Source organism: Balaenoptera ricei, chromosome 12 (assembly GCF_028023285.1).
Source record: "Balaenoptera ricei isolate mBalRic1 chromosome 12, mBalRic1.hap2, whole genome shotgun sequence".
In the NCBI taxonomy this organism is placed as follows: domain Eukaryota; kingdom Metazoa; phylum Chordata; class Mammalia; order Artiodactyla; family Balaenopteridae; genus Balaenoptera; species Balaenoptera ricei.
The window spans coordinates 72,384,344-72,410,539 of NC_082650.1; positions in this window are offsets into that span (position 1 = coordinate 72,384,344).

The following is a 26,196-nucleotide window of genomic DNA, read 5'->3' on the forward strand; positions in this document are numbered from 1 at the left end:
CATACATGAACTTATGTAGGTGGTATATATAACCAGGATAGAGGACGAAATCTTCTAAAAAGAGATAAAAGAGTGAAACAAAGTTCAAGCATAGAACCTTAAAGCTCTCCAATATTTAAAATGAGTATATAACCTGAGGTATCCCAAAATAGCCTGAGTAAATAGAGCCAGAATGGAAGGACTGTGTGTAGTCAGGACAGCTATTGTATATTGGTTAACTCGGGCTGCCATAACAAAATACTACAGAATGGGTGGCTTAAACAACAGACATTCATTTTCTCACAGTTCTGGAGGCTGAGGAGGCCAAGATCAAGGTACTGGCAAGGTAGGTTTCTTTCTAAGGCCTTGTTTCTTGGCTGGTAGGTAGCCACTATCTCACTGTATGCTCACATGGCCTCTTCTTTGTACATGCTCATGCTCGTGCTCAGACACTAGACACAAAGCTCTCTAGTGTCTCTTCTTATAAGGGCATTAATCCCATCATAAGGGTCCCACCCTCATGATCTCATCTAACCCTAATTACCTCCCAGAAGTGTATCTCCAAATACACCACACTGGGGGTTGGGCTTCAACATACGAATTTGGTGGGAAACACATTTAGTCCATAACAACAGCCACATTAAAAAGTTTTCCAAGAAAGAGGTCAACCATGCCAAAAACTGAGAAGTAGTCGAGAAAGATGAGGACTGAAATTGTCCATTGGATTTACCAACACAGGTGTTACTAGAAACCTTAGCAAAAGCAACATCAGTGAAATGATGGGAATGGAAATAAACTTGGAGTTGACTGGGAAACAAATATGGTACAGGCACACCTTGGAGATATTGGGCGTTCTGTTCCAGACCAGCACAATAAAGAGAATATTGCAATAAGGCGAGTCACATGAATTTTTTGGTTTCCCAGGGCATATAAAAGTTATGTTTATACTATACTATAGCCTATTAAGCATGCAATAGCATTAACTTAAAAAAATATACATGCCTTAATTAAAAATACTTTACTAATCAATTTTCACTGCAAAGTAAAGGAGCTGTTACAGTGGAGGATTACTGGACTGAATGTCAATATTATGACATAGCATGAGTGTTTCGTGTTTGGTAATTGCAATCATTGTTGCTTTTGTTGTGGTCATCAATTTACAATGCTTGGTGTCAGTCTATTTATCTCTTGTAAAAATTAAATACAGTGTGTGTGTGTGTGGAAAAAAAAATAAAAATAAAAGTAATGACTTCAAAAACAATAATAATAATAAAAAAAAATCTAGTTTTCCAACAGGTATCCAGCAAGTAGGAAATCAAATCAAGAAAGCAAGTTCTTTAGGGGATTGATAATATAGCACCAAGCTTTAATCCAGGTTTATTGACCATGGAGCCATCTTTTACTTTGCCAAATGATCACATTTTTATTAGTATTATTTACAAGCCTTATTTACTCTTACTATTTACTATTATTTTATCAGTGGATAAAGTCACCAAATACTTCAAGGAAAAGAATGATACATCCTAATACTGCAAAGAGATCAAGCCTAGGGGAAAGACTCTGATAATACCTTGAGGAGCAGTCTGACATCCTTGTGGTGGAAGTTTATTGAACCACTCCCCAACTAGAACTCAGTCAAGTATCAAGAGTCATCAAGTACCACTCATTTCTTAACTCCCAACTGGAAATCTACTCGAAGGATTTATTGAGCCTTGAGCCTATTACATTCATTAGTGCCTAATAATGGTTGATTAGCAAAAGAAAGGGCATGAGTGCTAAGGGGTTGACATAGCTAAAGGGCCTGGGCAAAAATTACATGTAATTTTCACCCTTTCTGTCACATATCATAAAGTTAACACAGACCCACAATGAGTACAGCAACTAATATTAACTGGTTTTTGTTCATGTTTGGAGAACGAGAAATTCTGCACTAATAATTTCCTCTCCCCACAGGCCCCAACACATCAGTGCTCACTTCCACTTCTGTTTTTTTAATTCTTGGCTTAAGGCAACTTTGATTATGCGGATCCTATCTCCTTCCTGAAAATCCGGCTGGAGCTGCTTGTATTCCATGCACGTTTTTCTGTGTTAAAACACGTGAATAAGATTGCCAATGTGAAAAAAAAAAAAAACTTTACTGTTAAAAATGCTAACCATCATCTGAGCCTTAAGCGAGTCATAGTCTTTTGATGGTCTTGCCTCAATGTTGATGGCTACTGACTGATCAGGGTGGTGGCTGCTGAAGTTTGGGATGGCTGTTGCAATTTTTTCAAACAAGACAACAATGAAGTTTGCCACATCGATTGACTCTTCCTTTCATGAATGATTTCTCTAGCCCGCGATGATGTTTGATAGCATTTTACCCACCAGAGAACTTCTTTCAAAACTGGAGTCAATCCTCTCAAACCCTGCCACTGCTTTATCAACTAAGTTTATGTTATATTCTAAATCCTTTCTTGTCATTTCAACCGTCTTCATAGCATCTTCACCAGGAATAGATTCCATCTCAAAAAACTACCTTTTTTCTCATCTATAAGAAGCAGCTTCTCATCCATTTAAGTTTTATCATGAGATTGCAGCAATTGTCACATCTTCAGGCTCCACTTCTAATTCTAGTTCTCTTGTGATTTCTAACACATCTGCAATTCCTTCCTTGACTGAAATCTATGGGGTTTGGAATCAACTTCTCCCAAACTCTTGTTAATGTTGATATTTTGACTTCTTCCCATGAATCACGAATGTTCTTAATGGCATCTAGAATGGTGAATCCTTTCCAGAATGTTTTTAATTTACTTTGCCAAGATTCATCAGAGAAATCACTCTCTATTGGAAACTATTGTCTCACAAAATGTATTTCTTAAATAATAAGACAAAAGTTGAGGCTACTCCTTGATCCATGGGCTGCAAAATGGATGTTGTGTTAGCTGGCATGAAAACAACATTAATCTCATTGTTCAGAGCTCCTGGGTGACCAGGAACATTGTCAATGAGCAGTAATATTTTGAAAGAAATCTCTTTTTTTTTCTGGGAAGTAGATGTCAACAGTGGACTTAAACTATTCAGTAAACCATGTTGTAGGGACTTCCTTGGTGGTGCAGTGGTTAAGAATCCGCCTGCCAATGCCGGAGACATGGGTTTGAGCCCTGGTCTGGGAAGATCCCACATGCCATGGAGCAACTAAGCCCATGTGCCACAACTACTGAGTCTGCACTCTAGAGCCCATGTGCCGCAACTACTGAGCCCACATACTGCAACTGCTGAAGCCTGCATGCCTAGAGCCTGTGCTCTGCAACAAGAGAAGCTACCGCAATGAGAAGCCTGTGCACCGCAACAAAGAGTAGCCGCCACTCTCCGCAACTAGAGAAAAGCCCACACGCAGCAATGAAGACCCAACACAGCCAAATAAATAAATACGCAAATAATTTTTAAAAAAAAAACCACATGTTGTAAACCGATGTGCTCTCACTGCTTTCTTTTTCCATTTATAGAGCACAGGCAGGGTAGATTTAGCATAATTCTAAGGGCCCTAGCATTTTTGGAATGGTAAGTGAGCATTGGCTTCAACTTAAAGTCACCAGCTGCATTAACCCTTAACAGGAGTCAGCCTGTCCTTTGCAGCTTTGAAGCCAGGCATTGACTTCTCCTCTCTAACTATGAAAGTCCTAGATGGCATCTTCTTCCAGTATAAGGTTACTTTGCCTGCATTGAAAATTCTGTTGCTTAGTGTAGTCACACTAAGCATTAATTATCTTACCTAGAGCTTCTGGATAACTTGCTGCAGCTTCTACATCAGCACTTGCTGCTTCATCTTGCACTTTTATGTTATGGAGATGGCTTCTTTCCTTAAACCTCATGAACCAACCTCTGCTAGATTCAAACTTTTCTTCTTCAGCTTCCTCACCACTCTCAGCCTTCATAGAATTCAAGAGTTTTAGGGCTTGGCTCTGGATTAGGCTTTGACTTAAAGGAATGTTAAGGCTGGTTTGATCTTCTATCCAAACCACTAAAACTTTCTCCATATCAGCAATAAGGCTGTTTTGCTTTCTTATCATTCATGTGTTCACTGGAGCAGCTTTTTAAATTTCCTTCAAGAACTTTTGCATTGCATTCTTGGCTAACTGTTTGGTGCAAGAGGCCTAGCTTTCAGCCTATTATGTCTTTTGACATGCCTTCCTCACTAAGCTTAATCATTTCAATCTTTTGATTTAAAGTGAGAGACTTATGACTCTTCCTTTCACTTGAACATTTGGAGGCCATTGTAGGGTTATATTAATTGGCCTAATTTCAAGTTTTTGTGTCTCAGGGAACAGGGAGGCCTGAGGAGAGGGAGAGAGATGGGGGAGAGGGCCAGTCAGTGGAGCAGTCAGAACGCACACAACATTTATCAATTAAGTTCACTGTCATATGGGCACTGTTTGTGGTGCCCCAAAACAATTACAATAGTAACATTAAAGATCATGGATCACCATAACAAATATAATAGTAATGAAAAAGTTTGAAATATTGAGAGAATTACCAAAATGTAAGAGACATGAAGTAAGTAAATACTATTGCAGAAATGGCATCGATAAACGTGCTCGATGCAGGGTTGCCACAAACCTTCAACAAACATGTAAAAAGCACAGTATCAATATCTGTGAAGCATGATAAAGTGAAGCACAATAAAACAAGATGTGCCTGTATAAGGTTGTGGAGAAGTTTGACTGTGAGAAAAGAGAGACAGACAGACAGCTGGAGTAGTTATGGAGACCATGGAAGACTGGGGTTTCAGTTGTTTTTTACATGGCATAGAATGTTTGAATACGCCAGCAATGAGAAGAAAATGGAAAATATTACATTCACCCAGGAAATATGCCTAAAAACCAATGAGTATGAACATTTCCCCTGACTGAGCTGAGCAGAGTATCTAACTCTAGACAAATCCAAGAGTGGAAAATAAAGAAATTCTTTAAGCACCCTGATAGGGGCTGGAAGCCCTGGAAAACTGCTAGAGAACCTACTGCTTTTCAAACAAAACATTTTATTCATACCAGAACTTTTCAAGAAAAGATGTTTCTGGAAATAATAAGACACTGGGCAGTGGTCAGCTTTGCTGGGCTCTTTGAGTCCCGAGTAATTTGCAGTACAAGCCACCATCCTGACGGGACTTCACTAACACCCTCTTGGATTTTTTTCGTTGGTTTGTTTTGGTTTTGGTTTCATTCAGTCAACCTAAATTCCAAATCTATATCTCTTCTTATACGGATTTCTATTTATGACCAGTAGTCCAATGAAAGCACTTAAAGAGCATCTTTACTTTTAAGCATTTATGAGAGTGTCTGTGCTTGTAGACCACAGGAGTTTAGTGTGGGATCAACTCAAAGGAGTTTTTATGCCTATAAAAGACAGTTTGCTGAAGGCCTGCTTGCCTCCCCTCAAAAAAGAAGGCAACGTGTTTTAGCACATTCATTTTATATCTAGATGTTAGATTCCCTTCTTGCTCATCTCTTTAAATCTGTCACCTCCCATGTATTCACAGTTGTTAAACCCTGGGTCATTATCCTTCCTTTTTGTCTCCAATATCATGAGCCCAGTTCAGACTCCCACTACCTCTCACCTGATTAGACACCATGTCCTACATTTTTTTCTAAGGTATAAAACATTCTGTGCATGCCAGAGTGTGTAGTATGGTTCACTGTGAGAACCTACTTTGCAGAGTGACTCAAAATCCTTGCCACACTCTTCCAACACGTGTGCCAGAGGGCATCGTCTCTTCAGCCTAATTATTTGCATACTAGTGTTGGGATGTACAGTAGTGGTATATGTTTGCTGTCTCTTCGTTTTTGAAACTTAACTGAGGAAACCCAGACCTGCTGTTGGAGGAGCCCCAGGCTGGAAATCGCAGAGTCAGGAGGAATTGCTGCAGCAAAAGTTGGGGATGCAAATAAGACTGCAAGTCATGTTGAGAAGGAGACCAACATAACTCAATCAAGTGATTCTTCCTCTGGAAAAGGAGCCTGAATTATTGATGCCTGATATTGCTAGAATTACCACACTACAGGTTGCAATGTACCAAGTTCCAATTTCAAGAATTGCTACCTTCCATTCTCTGATTTTGATAGTGAGTTACATCCTCTGTTCTTCTTCTGTATAACAGATCACACTAAAACTTAGCGGCTAAAAAAAAGAAAAAAAATATATCTATCTCCCTCTCTGTAGGCTGGCTGGGCTCAGCTAGTGGTTCTTCTGCTCCAGGCTGCTGCTGCAGGTACTTGGGACTTTATTTAGGCTGGAACAGACAATATGCCTACTAACATGTCTGGGACTTTGGTGCTGGTTATCAGTTGGGGTGCTTCATCTCTCCTCTATATGGTCTCTCTCTCTCTCCACATGGTTTCTCATTATTCACTAAGAAACCAAAACTTCTTACAAGTTGGTAGGCTTCCAAGCAATAAAAGTAAAAGCCACCAGGCCTCTTAAGATCTAGACACAGAAGTAGCACAAAGTCACGTGTGCTGCACTCTTTTGATCAAGACCAGCCCAGAAGAAAGGAGGCGTGGCCTGCCTGGACATGGATAGGAGGAGATTGGAGGCCATCTCTGTAGATAGTCTATCATGTTACTATTAGTCCTTAAACGTATAGAACCTCAGTTAATTTCTCTTCCACTAAGCACGAATATTTCAAAACTTGAATAAAAAAGACTATGAGACCAAGTTCTACCTAAAAATAGATTGTCCATTATGACTCAATGACTTAACAAGAGATGCTCAGCAATCATGGGATCGTCACGTCACTGAAGTTGTCTCAGTGCTCATCCATTTATTAAAGGCATGAAACCTTGCTATGGCGGACCACTGTATTTTACAAGCATTTTGAATCAAATAGAAATTTGCTGAGAGTAATTCATAGCACCAACAAACATAAACACATGTTCTGTTATCTTTGAGGGACAGTCAACTGGAAAATTTTGTGTTATTCTAAATCATTGTATAAACACGTATTTCAAGATTGCTTTTCAAATTCACGCTCAGATATTTCAGATAATGTCATTTTTTCTGCCTACTTTCAGTTTGACTTCAAACAATTGGAAAACTTTTAAAGACAGAGAGTTATCTCATGTAAGGAAGAATGGACATTGTGTCAATATTTCCTGTAGGGAAGAAAAACAGATTAGATTAGTTATCTATATCATTTTTCCATGATTAGGTTTTAACAATTTTTTCTTTTTTTTCCCCCAGAATATCATAAGACTTAGCCGAATCTCTAATAACTGAAGAAAAATGTTTGGGCGTGAGAGCCTCTATCAGCGCTTGGAATTTCAAAGCCATCTGAGATTTCTTAGAATGGGTTTTGAAAGATCTAGATAGTAAGTACTTAAAGGTATTTGGTGACTAGAAAAATTAACTTGTGTGGGGAGGAAGCTAGGGTGATTGGTAGGGCGAGACTCTTCCCTGAACCATACAAGAAACATGTAACATTTCAGCTCCTATAGATAACAGTGGTTAGTGGTTACAAACTGTTGAAAAATCTACTCTGAACCAACTGCTCTACTGGCTGGCTTATGTACATAATCCCATAGTAATTAATGGGCTGTTCCTCCATTGTCATGTGTAGGTACCACCTAGCAAGAGTCAAAGCTCAGATTTGACCCACATGTCCCTGATTCTAAATTCAGAGCAGTTTACATTGTGGTATACTACCCTCCAAACCATAAATGAATTAAATTCGTGATAATAAGTTTCCCCCTGAGAATTTCTATTTCTATTCCCACTCCTCAGTTGTGAAGTAGGTATACAAAGAGACTCTCAAACACAGCCAGATAGAGAAAGATCTGGATGGTGCACAGGGAAGAACCTACTTCTGTCAAGTTTCTGATTTCTGGAATGAATCTTGTGATTCTTTCTCAAAATTTTTGTCTTTAGCATTCTGACTCTTGGAACTGGAGGATGCCCAGGATATCAGTATTTGATGTGCTGTTTAAGATCTTAACACATCTTTACACAAGAACCTCAGAATCACTGAAAGAACAACATGGGGCTAGGAATTACTGATAAGGATTTCAGACAGTTTTCATATCAAAACACTAAGTCTTCAGAGTCTCCTACCCTATGAGGAAGTTGCAATAGGTACCAAGATCTAATTAAAAGCAGTAAGAGGTTATTTCACTGGTCACTACACAAACAGGGTTGTTTCCTTCCTGTTGAGTTCTTGCAATGCAAAGCAAACTTCTAAGAACACTGGCTGGGCCACAGATTTGGCTTTACTACAATCCTGCCTGTTCAATATGCACAATAACTTCACCCACTTAGCCCTCATCATACACACCTAATAACTTCTCCTCTCTGAGTGTTGAGTATGCTTCAATTTTTCAGAAAGTTACATAATAATACAGCAGAGGACCTTTAATAATGTTACTGAGCTTGGGTCTTGATAGAGGTCCTTCTGCCTCCAAGTGTAAACTTTGAAGGCCATTCTGAGGATGTTGCCTGGCAACACAGTGTGGTGGTGGTAATGGTGGATTACACATCCTGAAGCTGTAAGGAGCAAGACTCGAGGTAGAGTGGCATCGAGTGGAGTTCAAACCCAGATTTCCTTCTCTCTAGTGTCTATATCCCTTGGAGTGAGGGAGGGGGAGCATGAAAATGAACAATAAAACATGGATGACCATGATGACTTTAGGTATGGAGATTATTTTACAGAGAAAGAAGAAAGCCATATCCAAAATGATGCAAAATTATTTCTGAAGGATAAAGTGTAACTTCCATTTCAATCATAGGATTTCCAAGAACAAATGGTTTGTATTTAACACGCATCATATATTTGACATAACTATTGGTCCTGGTTTCATCTAATAACTCAAGGTGTATTTTCCCATGAAAATTTAGTAGGTTTCTTTCTGTATTCCCCACCAGGAAAGTAGCTGACTACTATAAACCAAGATGGCATTCCCAAACAAAAATTTATATGAACTTGGGGAGAGCGTGTTCCACCCCTTCAAGGTCAAGACCAGTGCTGCTGTGAAATCAGGACTGTGTCTTAAATCCAGACTCAGGGGCATATGACTGGGAGTGGAAGAGAAGACTGTACTTAGCATAATTGGACCAATGGAAACATTGGTTCTTGCCCTAAGTCTAGCTGGTCGTGATGTGCAATTTACAGCCCTGATCCTTCCCTGAAACCAGTGCTCCCTGGTTGCTGTCCTTCTTCCAAAAGCCAACTCTTCTGCCTTATTGGTTCCAATTCTGGCAATTTCTTGCTGATTTTCCCTAGTCGCCTTTGCTCCTGCGCCCCAACTGTGTGAGGGTGAGCCCTTCCTGGATGTTAGCATTGATATATTCAATAAGCAAGAGTATATGACTTGAGAAGACAGGGTCTTAACTGAATCCTGAAGAAAACAGGAGCAAACCACATCCACTGCTTAGTATGCCATGTGCACTTCCCTCTAACAATAATGAACCCGATGATGCTGCGAATGTATTATTCTTGTGATATACATTCTAGTGTTCATTTAATATACATCTTGTTTTGATTCTAATCTTACAGAACGCTGTAATTAGTTCCATTTCACAGATGGGGAAGCACAAGGAGCTTAAGTGGCATATCAAAGGTCACACAGCTAGTAAATACAATAACTGAACTAAACTCAGCCCTGACTGCAACACTTGTGTTTTTTTTCTGACAAAAGCAATACAAATTCTGTATTGTTTTGTTGTTGTTGTTTTTAGCAGACTGAGACAAACATTTCTAAGGAGTATCTCCATATTCATCGAGTATCAACTTCACTGAAATCTCTAGCATGGTTGAACAGTGAATAGGAAACTCTTATAGAGGTCTTCTAGAATAATTCTCTCACCTAAAAATAGAAATAAATCTATGAAAGACTTCAGATGGATGGAGCAAGCTGTGTGAATACCAGTTTTAACGTTGGCTCAAAAACTAAAATATGTCTCATGCTTTTGTTCAATTGGTGTTTAAGCAAACTGTGTTGAATATCCATGTTTAAGTCAATAGTGATTTTTGAAACATTTTTGTATTCTTATATAAAGTCTTCATATTATTATAATATATCAAGGTTGGTCACCAAATGCATAAATACTGAGTGCAGCTGTAGAATTTAATAAAACCCAAAGTTTGAGCTAGCAAATGAAAAATTATATATTATGGAAACTTGTGCTCAAAGTTGAAACCTGAAGGACATATTTTAGCACTATCACAATATTACATTGCTATCATTATTTAATTTATCTCCTCTGAAATGACTTAGGGGAAGTACTCGCAAAGCCCTATTTACCTCAGCCAGGAAGTAAGGCAATGGTCAGAGAGTGAATGAAGTCATGGAAAGCTGACAATGCCACCATTGTAAGAGCACCTCAGGGTATTGTTTGACGTTGACCAAGTGAGGAATAAGTGTTGGGAAGTTTTTATTTCATCTTAACAAAAGGTTAGGGCCCGAGCAATAATATAAAACTAGCTTTTTCTTAAATTCTGTTTTTTTCCTTTTAATTGAAAAGTATCAACTTAAGTGCACCTGGAAGAAAGGAATGTCTTAGTAAATTATGAAGACTTTGGAAAACAGGTTTACATTTTTAAAACATACCTTAAATAAATAGCATTTAAGACTTATCTATAAGTGTATTCTACAAAAATATTCATAAATGCTATGTATCATTCATATATATTTATATACACATATATATAATTTATATATTCACCAATTTTTCCAGGAGAAACTTCAAGAACTCCTAAGCAACCTGTGCATTTCAATTGTCACTTTGAACTTTGGAACAAAGGAGAGATTGTAAAACCAGTTTATAAAAAGTATTATGAGATACCACAACTGGCATTTTTACCACCTTATTAAACTACATTCAAGTGGCATAAATTATACGTAATGAAAGTGAAAAGGATCTCTGACCCGATTTTAATATTGGGTGCACGCTTATTAGTTTGAGTTTTTTTCTGAATAGAAACCTTTTTTCAAACTTTAGCAGTTGATATTATGTGGAAGTCATAAATGTCAGATTACATTACACTATTTTGGTTCATAGAACAGCACAACCATTAAGTTACTAGAGAGTAATGAGCAGGTCTTCTCACAAAGTAAAGCCAAAGGTGTTAATTTAGATTTGAAACATTCCACCTCATTATAAAAGCCAAATTAATTTGCCATGTGTAGAAGCAGCAAAAGCCAATATCTGAAATGTGAAAGACCTCCTTTTTGAAGGAGAATGATAGAAAGAAGCATTACGGAGTTTCTATTTTTGAAGAGTAGGCATACTGGTCCCTCAGAAGTTAATTATTAGGTGTTATAGAGCCTCTCATTAAGAATTTCTATTCGAAAAGTTGAATTGATAGAATTAGTTAAATGTTAACGATGAAAGGAAGTCTGGGCACTTCCTAGTTTGAAAATGTGTAGACAAACATAAATGCAAAGTTAATCTATTTTATCTCCTCCAATTCTTATAATGTATTATGAAGAATGTATTTTCATCTGGTTGTAGAAATTTTGTTTAGGCATTAGTCACAAAATCTGAAAAAGATAAAAGGAAAAGCCCCACTAATTTGGAAGACTATAGAAACAAATCATAGAGGATCTTCAAGTGTCCATTTATTAAGGCCAGGCCAAATGAAGAACACCTAAAACATAAAGAAATGAGGATGCTTCACACAAAGTGTCAAAACAACAGCCTTTACAAACCTAGATGACATATTGAACAATGGTAAAGTGATAAGAAGAATAATGTTGAATTAGCTTATCATTTTTAAAATGTGAGAAAAACCAAAATACAAAAGCCAATTATGAAAGAAAAAGGCTAGTTCATAGTAGCCAAGCCCAGAGACTGACAAAAATACCAATCATGGTGTCTCCAGGATCAGGCATACAGAATGGTCACCTGAAGAACCCTAAATGAAGTTGCTCTGGTCAGGATAGCAGGCATTACTGAGGCATCAGTAAAGACCCCACAGAGATTCCTAGAATCTCCTCTCTGTTCTTAGCAATAAAGGTATCAGGCAGTGGTATTAGATTCTGAGAAACTGGGAAAGGGAGGTCATGCAGAATCATTTAAATTTATAGTAAAATGTAACTGTAAAACTGTAATACCTTTTGTTTGTATTTTGCTTTCTAGCTCAGAAAGTGCTTTATATCATCACGGCAACCATGCCAAATGACCAATATTTATATTTTATTTTCCATATGAGGACACAGATTCAGAGAATGTGGATCACCTACCCAAGATTACTCAGCTCGTTAATATCTGAGACATTTATAGATTATCTGGCCAATGGCCATATCATATTGATTTAAGTGTCTCCAGCAAGAATATTTCATGATTTCTTGGGAAAACTCACTTCACTGATGAAAAAATTTTGTACAACAAACTTCTTGTAATATTTTTTAATATCTAGCCTTTTCCATTTCTAACACGGCATTCTGGATCAATAATAATGTACTAACATTTACGTGTCATTTTACAGTTTGCAAATTGTTTTAATACCTGTTACCTAAGTTAAAACATGTAAGAATGCAGCTTCTGCTTTCACACTGCAAACGTTTTTCAAAAACATACAGGCATCTTGTATTTCTCCCTTAACTTTCTCACATATTCAGACTCTTCACTCTTCTCTAGGTGAGCTCCAGTTTGCCCATCCTTTAAAATGTGGTTTCAGCTATAGGGATAATATTCCAGAAGCACTCTGAGCAGAATGGAAAAGAAAGGAGAAGAGGGACAGAGTTGGTTGATCAGCTACCAACCATCAGGGAGGGAGGAAAGGAGGTAGAGGATTAACAGACCATCTGTGTTTGCCTTAACAGATTACTGCAAACTGGTGTCTTACGACAACAAAATTTATTTTTAAATGAAATAAAGAATTATTTTTAATAAAATAAGGGAATTGGTTTATTTCTGAAGAAAAGGATAATCATCTTAAAATCGTACCTCAAATGCACGTCAATCAATTTATTCAAATAGTTTCTAAAGGTAGGCTGGTATAATTGGGATTATAATAATGATTAATGACATTTAAAGAGGGCTTAGTAATTTACAAAATAATATGATGTTGTAAGCCAGCAGTCTGCAGTTCTGGAGTCCAGAAGGCTGAAATCAAGGCATCATTTCTTTCTAGAATTTTGTTCCTTCTAGAAGCCATGCCTCCCTCCTAGAGTCTGGTGGTTGCAGGCAATCCTTGGTGTCCCTCGGTTTATAGACACATCACTCCAATCTCTGCCCCATCTTTACATCACCTTTTCCTCTGTGTCTCTGTGGGTCCTTTTTTGTCTCTTAGAAGGATACTCATTGGACTTGAGGGCCACCCTAATTCAGTACGATATCTGGATTCTTAACTAATTACATCTGTAATAACCTTATTTCCAAATAAGGTCATATTCTGAAGTTCCAGGTAGACATGAATTTGGAGGGGACACTGTTGGACCTACTACAAGGAGGAAAAGGTTTTGAGAGCTTCATGCCTGCCCTCATTCTCAGACACTAGGTGATTTTAAAAACTACTGACTGAAATGAGCAAACTGACTAAATTGATTTTTCGGTGTCTTGAAGATGAGAGAGAGAGAGAGAGAGATTGAAGATATCATGTTTCTATCCAGTAAAGTGATTTTTATTAGTAGAGGTGGTACAGTCTCAACAATGAGGAACCTGGTGAACAACGTGGCAATTTTCAGTGAGGTGCCCATCATTCCATTGGACAGTCACTAGATACTCAGTCACAGCACATGGAGAAGGGCCAAAATGAAATGGAGGAAGGGTAATAACCGAACATATGGAAGCAATGCAGTGATTATATTAAGAAGTGACAGATGAAGGCCATGGGGATTGCAAATCCATCACCCAGTTTTCAATAATATATAAAGAACAGAGACCCTAAAACACTGCTCATTTATAAGTGATGTTTTTCCCCCTTGTCTAGATCCCCTGAGGACCTTGGCTAACAGTAAAGAATGTCAGTGGAGATTGAACGTGTGATCTCAGAAAATTCAACGAATTTAGGAAATAGAGAAAGGGAAAATTGGTGCTCAGGACACTGATTGAGAAAAGTGTGGGTGTCAAACAGCTAAACATTTTCTGGACAGATCTTATCAGGGAGATTGGTTATAAGTTTGGGATCTAGACAATACGTGAAGGTGAATATGGTTGTGATTACTTGTCAATGGAAGAAGAGATGAACTCAGTGGATGTCTGTCTTTCATAAGATGTAAGTGGTGGAGTGAGAGAAGTGCTAGTAGTTATAACAGAAGTGCTAAAAGTCAGAGTCTAGTGGAGGAATGGCATTTATTGGCCTCTGTACTTCCTCATTGTGGAGCTGGCTAACCTCAAGTTTGGCCTGAACTTCTCTAGAGAGGTAGCATTGCTATAAAATGAAAATCATTTAAGCCTGGGATGATGGTGGAACACAGGCATTAAAACCACCAATTTTCTCTTTCATTTTACTTCAAATCATTGTTGTTGTACAACTAGAGTTCAGTGAAAACAACATGACAAATTAGAGAACTTACAAGAAACCGCATGTTCTTTATTTTATTTAAAAATGTGACCTGTAGCATGTTTGTGTTCTATACACCTAGAAAAAATATATATCATAAGAGATCCTTCTTCATCCTCAAATGGAAAGTCACCAGAGTCCGTCCATCCCTTAATAACTGGTTTTTTGATGACCATTGCTCAAGCCCAAGCGGTCACATGTTCGTGAACAGCCCAGGTATCATGGAACTCTAATGGATGCTTCAGGATCACTCAAGGCAAAAGCTTTTTTTTTTTCTTTCAAAAAAAGGAAGACAGGTTTGCAACCTCTATTTTCAGAAATGTCTTCATTCTGTTCTTGTGTGCACTAAACACAACCAAGGTTTTATGATGCCTTTCTTAAAAGTATGGAAGTATGTTACGTATTTTAATAATATATGTTAAACCACCTCCCCCAAGTCTGACCTAGAAGCAATATAAACAGTCTTCTGATCTATAGTATCTGCCATAGCATAAAAATGTATTAAAGATACAACTGACCCTTCTGAATGCTTGCAAGAATAAGAGGTGAAACACTGTAAACTCAAAGCAGATTGAGTGACTGGCTCAAGATAGAGAATAAGTCAAGAGCAGAACAGGCCTGTATGTTCTATTACCCCAGAGATTTAGTTACCTGCAGAATGGAACTTTGTTTCCTACTACCTGCTATGCTCTTGATGTTATCACCCACTGGTCTCAGAGTGGTGAGCCTTCCCAGAATGCTCTGCATCTCTAGCATATAAAAGCAAAATGACTACACCTGGTTTTTCATTCATTTATTCCATAATAAAGGGTAAGCGTCTCATATCTGTTAAGGACTATGTTAGTTTCTGTGATTGCAGCAAGGAGTAAAAGGGAAGTAGCACCTGACCTCACAGAGCTTATTCTTTCATCCAGCTAGCCAACACATACCCACTGTGCACCCACCAAGCACCATTCTAGGTGCTTGGGATATGGCAATGAACAAAACTAAGATCCCTGCCAACCTAGAGCTTACATTCCATTAGAGGACAATAAACAATAGGTGTGTAATAAATATGTGAATTTTACAGTATGTTCGAATGTGATGTGTTATGAGAAAAGTAGACCAGGACAAGGGAGATCTGGGAGAGTTAGGACCAAGAGAGGGGGTAGGACCATGTGAGTTGCAATTTCAAGATAGGATGGTCAGGGTAGACTTCACTGAAAAGGTAGATTTGGGTAAATACTTGGAAGAAGAGAGTTCTTGTAGCTATCTGGAGTATGAGGATTCCAAGCAGACAAAATAGCTGGTACAAAGACTCTAAGGCAGAAGCATGCCTGGAGTGTTGCAGAAAGAGCAGAGTCTAGCTTAGCTTACTACCTTGGAAATGAAAGAGAAAATGTACTCTACCTGGATGTGTTTTTGCAAACTGTACCAATAAGTGCCAGATCATTTCTCCTCAATTATTTGAGATGTATGTAAGATTCACTTATTTGAGAAGGTGAAATTATTTCTTTGGGAAATCTAGAATTAATATGCTACTATAATCTGCAACCTCTTTTTCCTGAGTTTTATCATATGAGTCTTCCAATGCAGTTAGAAAAAGCATCCTTTGCTATTAATAGTAATGTCCCATACTTTCTATAGTTCCCTTTAGTAATTTTCTTTATCATCAATATAAATAAACATCTCAGCCTCTTCCTTCCCATGGCAGGGTTCAGGCATTTGGATTCAGCTATAAAAGCAATTCTCCACCTCTGATGTTAATCTAGACAGGAATTGACATCAAAACAGGGAACTCACAGAGGTTATATTAATGAACAGATACAGCTCTGGTCAGCACTCTTATCACCACCATACAATGACCATTTTACATGCATAGTGATTTAACATAAAGCTGACTTGTGTTAGAACCCAGTTCTTCTTTCAACCACACGTAGAGTTTTAGCAATGTGTCCGATCCTTCAATGAAAAGCATATTTTGAAGAAAGAAAATGGATTAGTCAAGATATCCATCATACCCTTGTTGGGCATCTTTCCCTGCTGCTTATAAAATACCCACCTAGTGTTAAGATGAGACTCTTAAACCTGGAAACTATAGCAAAACACGCAATCTGTCAAGGAAAGATTAAGATTTATACTTCCTTTCAAAGTAAAATTTCTTCACTTTTACCACCAGGAAAATCTAGATCCTGGGCCACTTTTGCTCTGTGAGAAATTTTCACAAGGGTATGATTTCAAGTATCCTCTAAATTCAAGGACAATTTAGTCATTGAGATTCTACTGTTTTTCTGTAGAATGCAAGGCAGTGGGAACGGAGATCTTTGCTTTACTGTCACAGCTCAGCAGTTGTGTAAATCTTGAGGGGAAAATGAATTCCCAGTGCCTGTCAGCCACTTTTTCACTCCTGAATGGAAGGCAGAAGAGACACGTCTCTAAAGCAAAGAGCTGATGGCTTCCCTCACACACCTGTGTGGAAGGAGGCTCTTGCGTGGCGGTGGTTCACTCTCAACATCTGCTCCTTTCATTGAACAGAGCTGTAAATTGAAATTCCATTGCAATGTTTTTAGAACGAGTTGAAGTAAGGAGACTGTCAGAAATCCTCTTTAAACTCACCCTTATCCAAACAGGAAACTGACCCTTGGCCCCTGGACGTAACAGTACACCAGTGGAAATTTCATTATCCCTGTTTCAGCTGAACTAAGTGAAAATTAATTGTGTAATTATCTGGATGAGCGCATGTGTAAAATTTTACAATGTGCCAGTTAGATTAAGTAACGTGTTAGTGGCATGGTTTAGTGCAGAGTCAAAGCTGTCCTATAAAAATGGAATTAAAAAATCCAACAAGGTTGAAGGAAGAAAAAAAAAAAACACCACATGTCAGAACAAATGCTTCACATGAGAAAGTCAGGTTAGGCTTAATTCCATAACCTGATGAAAATCTTACTCTCCCGACCATAGGTAAATCTGCCAGGGTTGGACAGGGTGTGTGTGTGTTTGTGTGTGTACACACGCGCGCATGCCCACATATGGGACATTTTGTAAATGACTTCTCCATTTATTGTCATTTTTAAGTGAAGCTATTACTAAAATACTTAACCTGCCTACTATTGTATTTTTCATATTTAGTTTCCTTTACCAACCACATAAGAAAATACAAGCTATATTCAGTAGATGGGATTATTTGTTTCAGATATACTTCATTACCCTGTTCAATGAGCCTCTCTGACTTTCCTTCTGGAATTAATTCTTCAAATGACGAGATAAACGCTGCATCCTGACTTAAGATCATTTCATTAAAATATACAGGCAAAGCATGAACCAGCTTTAACATCAAATGCATGGGGAATTTGGATTTGAAGTTTTATTCGCTTTGCTAAAGATTTTAAGGAACGTTTTTCCCTGAGAGTTTGGCCTCCCCCCTAAAAAAATATTGCTTTATGGAGACAATTTCCATTTCAAAGTCTCCGAAATGTTTAGATAGTAGAATTTCTGGATGAAAGATACAACTTGGGTAGACACTCTTTGAAAGTGAGGACCATCTTTAAACAACATCTGAGTAGTGCCTTGATATCCTAGCAATTCCGATTGTCAGATTTCACGATGTCTGTGTTGTCTTGGCAAATCCAGATACTCAGTTATGTATCTTGCCAATGAAACGGTTCTCCTGTTTTTCTCATTCCCTGTACTACACATTGTCTCCATAAAGCTATGTTTATGGTAAAATTCTACTGAGATTTTTTTTCCACTACTCCCCTCAAAAATGAAAGTTCCACTAGACAAAAATAGTAACATTCTCAAAGAAAATACACTCAAAATGTGTTTCAACTTTTTTTAACCTTGGTTTAATATAATGCCATTAGATATTTGTACTTTGGCTTACCAGCACTTTAAGAGAGTGTTAGTACTTTAAGAAAGCTGTAACAAATATGTCTACATTTAGTGGAAAACATTCTAATGTATATAAACATGATTAAAAGAAAGCACCGGTGTGATTTATAGAACAGGACAAAGGGCATTTAAAAATAATCAAGACTATTCAAAGGGAAAAGGAGAACCTCAGATCAGGGAACATTAGCCTCAAAATGAAAATGAGACTCTGGTATGAAACCTACATTTTACCATAAATTAATGATCAGGAAGGTTTTGGGACTGGCCGTTTTACTCTGGCACAGTGCCCTTCTCACCAGTTTTAACGTGTCAGGAGTTGGTGGGGAGGGGCAGTTGTCGGTCAAACCTTGGAGAACAAAATGGCAACCAGGAGGTGGCCTTGGGGACCGCCCCAGAGCCCAGGGTGGAGCTGGTGTCTGGGGATGCCCTGGTCACATGTTCTATCAGGAACCACAGGCCCCTTCACTGGAGCCACAGCGTTTGCCGCCTTTTCTAAAGCCTGGCCTGGGAATTACTTTGTGCCTTTCAAGTAACAGTTTTAAAAGATATATATATATATATATATATATATATATGTATATATATATATATATATATATATATACACACATATATATATATATATATATATATAAATAATACTAACTAATACATATGAAGCTTTTTCAGTCGTAACTGTCCTGACTTGAGAAGAATTAAATTTTTAAATATATTTCAATCCATATTTAAATTTACAGCTATACTTGATATGAACACTTTTTAAAATGTAATGTTTTTGTATATTCCTTCTTTTTGAATAATGGAAAAGCTTGGAATATAGCTTCCAGCACTGAACCACTTATATTTTTAAATTATATTTTATTCTAATTAGTTCCAATTAAGATCATTTTATTACCATAGAATTTCAGGAATGAAAGAAGTCTTAAAACTCCCCTTGTCCGTTCTACAGGTAAGAAAACCAAGCCCTAAGGAATACCTTCTCTCTTAGAACAGTGCTGTTTTAACTAATCGACGTTTTCTGGTTGTGTGAGGGTTCCCCCACCCCCAAAAGGACAAGAAATAAATATGTGACTATGTAGACAGTCAGATGATAGGTTTAATAGACAAGAGGAGGAGCATGGGATTTAAAGCCAAGACGACCTAGGTTCGAATCCTTGTTCCCTGTCTTGCTTTCTGTGTGACTTTGAGTGTGTAACTTAACCTCTCTGAACTTTACAATCTCTCATTTGGTAAGTGGCATCTACTTCACGAGTTAGTCGTGAGCATCAAATTAAACAGTGTATTATGGTTTTCTCGGGGTATATGGAGCTGCCCAGCACTTGATGGAGAACCAATAAAATTTAAATATTTTAGAAGAAGTTTTCAAAGTGGCAATCTATTAAACCTATGGTCAAAAGCAAATGAAAAAATCTTTGAGAGCAATCGGGGAGGAAATCAGTTTAGCAGAAATTTCCTTTCTAGTAAGATTTATTATACATATCCCCTATAGAACAATGTTTATTCAGTGCGCAAGTAAATTTTTCATTTGGGTATATGGAGAACAGAGTTGGAGAGGAGAGAGAATACCTGATAACTCAGGAGAGAAATGTGTGTGAAAAAAATATATATATGTTAATTTTATTATGACTCATTATTTGTACCTCCATTTGCTTCCCCAATGAATTCAACGTGGCAATGTCATTGTGTTTTTATTTCTCATTTTGGAAACGTTCATAAAATTTTTAATTTCACAAATGGTAGACAGCTTTGGATTCTCCTTTTGTCAAATGCTGATATACTTTGCAAGACCAGATACTTCTGCAGAATTTCAGGAAAACCCAGGGAAACAAGACTAGGATATACAAAGTACAGAGAACCAAGTCCTGTGAGTGAGGAACAAACACTAGAGCTCCCTACTCAGGAGACGGAGGGGGAGAGGGAGGACAGGAGGGAGAGAGGGAGGGAGAGAGAGGGAGGATACTTTCACTTCAGTCATAAAAGTGAGTATACAGATTTGTTCTCATTGCTTGTGGAATTTGTGGAAGATTTTAATGCAAAGGAGAGTCAGAATTATTTAAGGTGAGAACTTAAGAAACTGAATAATAGCTTTGAAGCTGATTTCAAGTCAGCATTCAGTTTTCTTTAAATACACAAATAGCCTACTCCTCCCTACTGTGGGGTCATTCATTCATTCGTCAATTTTTATGCACCAGAAGTGCAGCAGAGGTAAAATCCTTTCATTTATGGAGATTTCATTCTAGTGGACAGAGACAGACAATAAATAAACAAATACGATGCTAGGTGTTGAGTGCTATGAAGAAAACTTAAGCCGACCAAAGGTGACAGAGGCAGGGGGCGTACCATGTTATAAAGTCAGGGAAGCACTTTCTCATAAACTCTCAAGCAGATAGTCTCAAACTTATTCTGACAGTCCACACCTCAAAAACTTCTACTATGAACTATTTTAGGGTATACTAGAAAGGTTACTTACTTCATTAGTTTTTAACTGATTATAATTTCTACTTACGATGGACCTGTGTCCTTCATTTCTACATCAGTCAATAAACCTATGATGTGTGAAAGGCACTATACCTGTATTTTAGCCAAAAGTGGAATCCCATGAAAAGATCCAAAACAGGAAGAAGCAGAGGGGGAGATATTCCTTTGAAAAAAATGGGGACTGGGGGATGTAAAATAATACAGTTACCAAAGCTAAAAATAAACGACAGAGTATCTGATCTTAGAAAACATAACATATTTTCCTGGAGAACAGAAATCTAAGACAGCAAAGGGAATTCTTTTCCTTACTGTCCCACTTTTATCCCAAAGATCTGAGGGAGCCAAATGAAAATTTCCTGGCATCCTGGGGCAATAAAATAATCTTGGTCTTCTTGTGAAACCACATTAGTATGGAGAGGGAACAGAGGCCCTTTGAGCACTCCTAAGTGCTGTGTAAGCTGCATTTTTCTCCAGGAACTCAAAGCTTTGTTTATTTGCAGAGTTGTGCTACGAATACGTGGCGGCCTGAATGGCCCAGGTGACAGGCTCGCATCTGAACACTTATCAAAAAGAAGCTCTCAATTAAATGCTTGTTCAAGAGCTGGGAGAGATGCATCAGTTATTATTGGTTTTTTCAGAGATGTTGATGAGAAGGAAAATGGCATTTCTTTGGGGAAGGTCGACTCAAGATAAAATGTCTTTGGAAAGATACAGCTTATGGGAGCCCTGGGTGATCTGAACCAAGGTTTTCTTCACCTTTACCAGCTTCAAGCACTTAGATCCATTGACTTTCCCATTAAAAAAGACGTTAACTTTTAAATGACTGAGCTTGTGAGTGCGTGCATGAGCATGTAACTGAGAGAGAGAGAGAGAGAGAGAGAGAGATGGGATTCTTTGGCCAATAAGAACTTTGTGAGAGGGAGAAAAGTTCCTTTTACTTAAAGCTGCCGTATAGAGGGACATTACTTATATACCAAATGCTGTAAGATCAAGTGCTCAGCTGCAGAAAGTATGTGGATTACTTACCTCCTCAGAAACATAGATATAAATACACACAGAGTCACTGGTGTTACTTAAAATCTGGTCTCTATTATTTAGGGCCTGGGTTACCTCCCATCATTCCTTTCTAGCTATAATGTTTGAGTTGAAGGTTTAACTAACATTTTGCTGATGAATTTAGTGCCTGTAACAAAGCTAAATTGATAGCCCACAGAGCAGGGCCCTGTTTATAGAAGTTGGTGTTCCCTCCTCCGGTCTTGCTGCTCAAATTCAGCCGTGAAGATACAAGGATCCCACATCGTCCGCTGGACCACTGGAGGTACGGGTTGTGGGAAAAGGGGGTGGATACAGTCCCAAGTCAATTCACTTGTTTATGATTAAACCCAACTTCAGTGCTACCCTCTCCTGCCTCTCACCTCTTTCTCTGGTCACCCTGCTCACAACTTGCCTGTAATGCCTTACCAATGGCTTTTCCTTTGTTCAAGGCACTGTATCTTCCAAGGAGGGCCAGGGGAATGCCTGCCAAATGTGCTAGATTTTCCAGCACAGTTGCGGCTTTGAACATTTTGCCCTGACTCAGACCTGTGTCCCGACCTTGGTTTAGAAAACCTAGTCACCACGGTATTATGTTGCTAACCTTAGTTTCCCCACTGATTTCAGATGCACTTCAGACTCTCCTAACTTTGCAAAGTAACTCCATTCCCAGCATTTGATCCTTCCTGAGTTCTTACATCTTCACTTTCCAGACCTGGCTTTCTCATTTCTTGGCTGGGCTATCAGTCTTGCTTCCTGAGCTCTATCTACACCACTTATTATATAATATTGCATTTCCTTTATCTACTAATTTCTCTTACTGAAATCATTACAGGAATAAAATTCAGATTTGGAAATAACCCACCGTTGAGACCCCCAAATCTTCTAGAAAGAAAAGAACATGTATAGCCAGAGGTAAGAAGCAGTCTTTCTTAATGATTGTGTATGGTGTCCACCCATTTCCAATGTATTCCCAAAGGATACTAAGGAATCTTGGAGGAATCTCTGAACCATCCTTGGTCTACTTTCATTCTCCACATATTTCCTGAGGAATTCTATCCACACTCCTATCTGATTTTCTCTCTTTTTTAACTTTCTTATTGTGGTTAAAAAAAAAAACACACTAATATTGAATTTACAATCGTAACCATTTGTAAGTGTACAGTTCAATAGTGTTAAGTATCTTTATATTGTTGTGCAACAGATTTTTAGAACTTTTTCATCCTGTAACACTGAATCTCTAAACACACTACACACTAATTTTCCCTCCTCTCAGCCCTTGGTAACCACCTTTCTACTTTGTGTTTCTATGACTTTGATTACTTTGGATGTTTCATGTGAGTGTAGAATCATACAGTATTTGTCCTTTTGTGACTGGCTTATTTTGCTTAGCATAATGTCCTTGAGGTTCATCCATGTTGGAGGATGTGACAGGATTTCCTTCTCTTTTAAGGTACACTATATTCTGTTGTCTGTATATACCACATTTTATTTATCCATTCATCTGCCAATGGACATTTAGGTTGCTTCAACCTCTTGGCTATTGTGTAGCCAAGACATGGAAGCAACCTGAATGTCCATCAACAGATGAATGGATAAAGAATGTGTGGTACATATATACAATGGAATATTACTCAGTCATAAAAGAGAATAAAAAAATGCCATTTTCAGCAACATGGATGGACCTAGAGATTATCATACTAAGTGAATTAAGCCAGATGGAGAAAGACAAATATCATATGATATCACTTACATGTGGAATCTAAAAAGTATGATACAAATGAACTCCTTATAGGATATGTGATTTGCCAGTATTTTCTCCCATTCCATAGGTTGCCTTTTCATTCTGTTGTTTCCTTTGACATGCAGAAGTTTTTGTTTGGGGTAGTCCCATTTGTCTCTGTTATTTTGCTGCCTCTGCTTTTGGTGTCATATGCAAGAAATCATTGCCAAATCCAACGTCATGGAGCTTTTACCTGATGCTTTCTTCTAGGAGTTTAACAGTTTTAGGACATATTTTGGTCTTTAATCCATTTTGAGTTAAAGTTTGTAAACAGTGTAAAGCAAGGGTCCAACTTCATCCTTTTGCATGTGGATATCCAGTTTTCCCAGCACCATTTGTTGAATAGATTGTGCCTTCCTTATTGCATAGTCCTAACATCCTTGTCAAAAACATTTGGCCACATATGCTAGCATTTATTTCTGAGCTCTCTATTCTCTTCCATTGGCCTATATATCTATCTTTATGCCAATACTATACTGTCTTAATTACTGTTGCTTTGTAGTATGTTTTGAAATCAGAGCGTGTGAGGCCTCCAACTTTGTTCTTCTGTGTCAAGAGTGTTTTGGCTATTCAGGGCCCTTTAAGATTCCATGTGAATTTTAGGATGGTTTTTTCTTTCTTTTTTCTTTTTTAATTGAAGTATCGTTGATTTACATATTGTGTTTGTTTCAGGTGTACAGCATAGTGATTCAGTATTTTTGCAGATTATATTCCATTATTGGTTATTACAAGACAGGGGTAAAATTCCCTGTGCTATACAGTAAATCCTTTTTGCTTATTTATTTTGTGTATAGTAGTTTGTATCTATTAATCCCATACCCCTAATTTGTTCCTTCCCCCTGACCTTCCCTCTCCCGTTTAGTAACCACAAGTTTGTTTTCTATGTCTGTGAGTCTGTTTCAGTTTTTTTTTTTTTTTAATTTGGGAAATGATTTTTTAAAATATTTTTTATATTTTTTATATGTATATATATGGAAGTATAGTTGATTTACAATATTTTGTTAGTTTCATGTGTACAGCAAAGTGATTCAGTTATGTACATATATATATATATATATTTTCAGATTCTTTTCCCTTATAGGTTATTACAAAATATTGTGTATATTTCCCTCTGCTATACAGTAAGTCCTTGTTGGTTATCTATTTTATATATAGTACTGTGTATATGTTAATCCCATGTTTTGGTTTTATATATACATTTGTATTATTTTTTTAGATTCCACATATAAGTAATATCATATAGCATTTGTCTTTGTCTGAATTATTTTGCTAAGCATAATATTCTCTAGGTCCATCCACATTGCTGCAACTAGTAGTATTTCATTCATTTTTATGGCTGTGTAATATTCCGCTGTATATATGTACCACATCTTCTTCATCCATTCACCTGTTGATGGGTACTTGGGTTGCTTCCATGTCTTGACTATCAGAAATAGTGCTGCTCGGAAACTTAGGGTGCATGTATCTTTTCAAATTCGTGTTTTCGTTTTTTCTGGTTACATACCCAGGAGTAGAATTGCTGGATCATATGGTAGTTCTATTTTTATTTTTTTAAGGAACATCCATACTGTTTTCCATAGTTGCTGCACCCCAGGACATGGAAGCAACCTAAATGTCCATCAACAGATAAGTGAATAAAGAAGATGTGGCACATATATACAATGGAATATTACTTAGCCATAAAAGGGAATGAAATTGAGTTATTTGTAGTGAGGTGGATGGACCTAGAGACTGTCATACAGAGTGAAAAAAGACAGAAAGAGAAAAACAAATACTGTATGCTAACATATATATATATGGAATCTAGAAAAATGGTACTGATGAACCTAGTGACAGGGCAGGAATAAAGACATAGATGTAGAGAATGGACTTGAGGACAAAGCAGGGGAAGGGGAGGCTGGGATGTAGCGAGAGAGTAGCATTGACATATATACACTACCAAATGTAAAATAGATAGCTAGTGGGAAGAGGTTGCACAGCACAGGGAGGTAAGCTCAGTGCTCTGTGACAACCTAGAGGGATGAGATAGGGAGTGTGGGAGGGAGGCTCAGAGAGAGGAGATCTGGGGATATATGTATACATATAGCTGATTCACTTTGTTGTACAGCGGAAACTAACACACACTGTAAAGCAGTTATACTCTAATAAAGATGTATTAAAAATATTAGTAAAAGCAAAAAAAAAAAAAAAAGAACTTAGCTCTGACTTTGCTGAATGCCTGATTTAATAAAGAGGATAATTTAAAGTAAAAAAAAAACAAAACAAAACATAGTGGCTGCACCAATTTACATTCCCATCAACAGTGTACAAGGGTTTCTTCACATCCTCTCCAATATTTGTTATTTGTGGATTTTTTTTTTTTTTAATGATAGCCATTTTGACAGGTGCAGGGTTATACCTCATTATGGTTTTGATTTGCGTTTCTAGGACTTTTTTTCTATTTATGCAATATATGCTGTCACGATTTTGATAGGGATTGCATTGAATCAGTAGATCATTTTGGGTAGTATGAAAGTTTCAACAATATTAAGTCTTTCAATCCACAAACACAGGATGTCTTTCCATTTTTTATATCTTC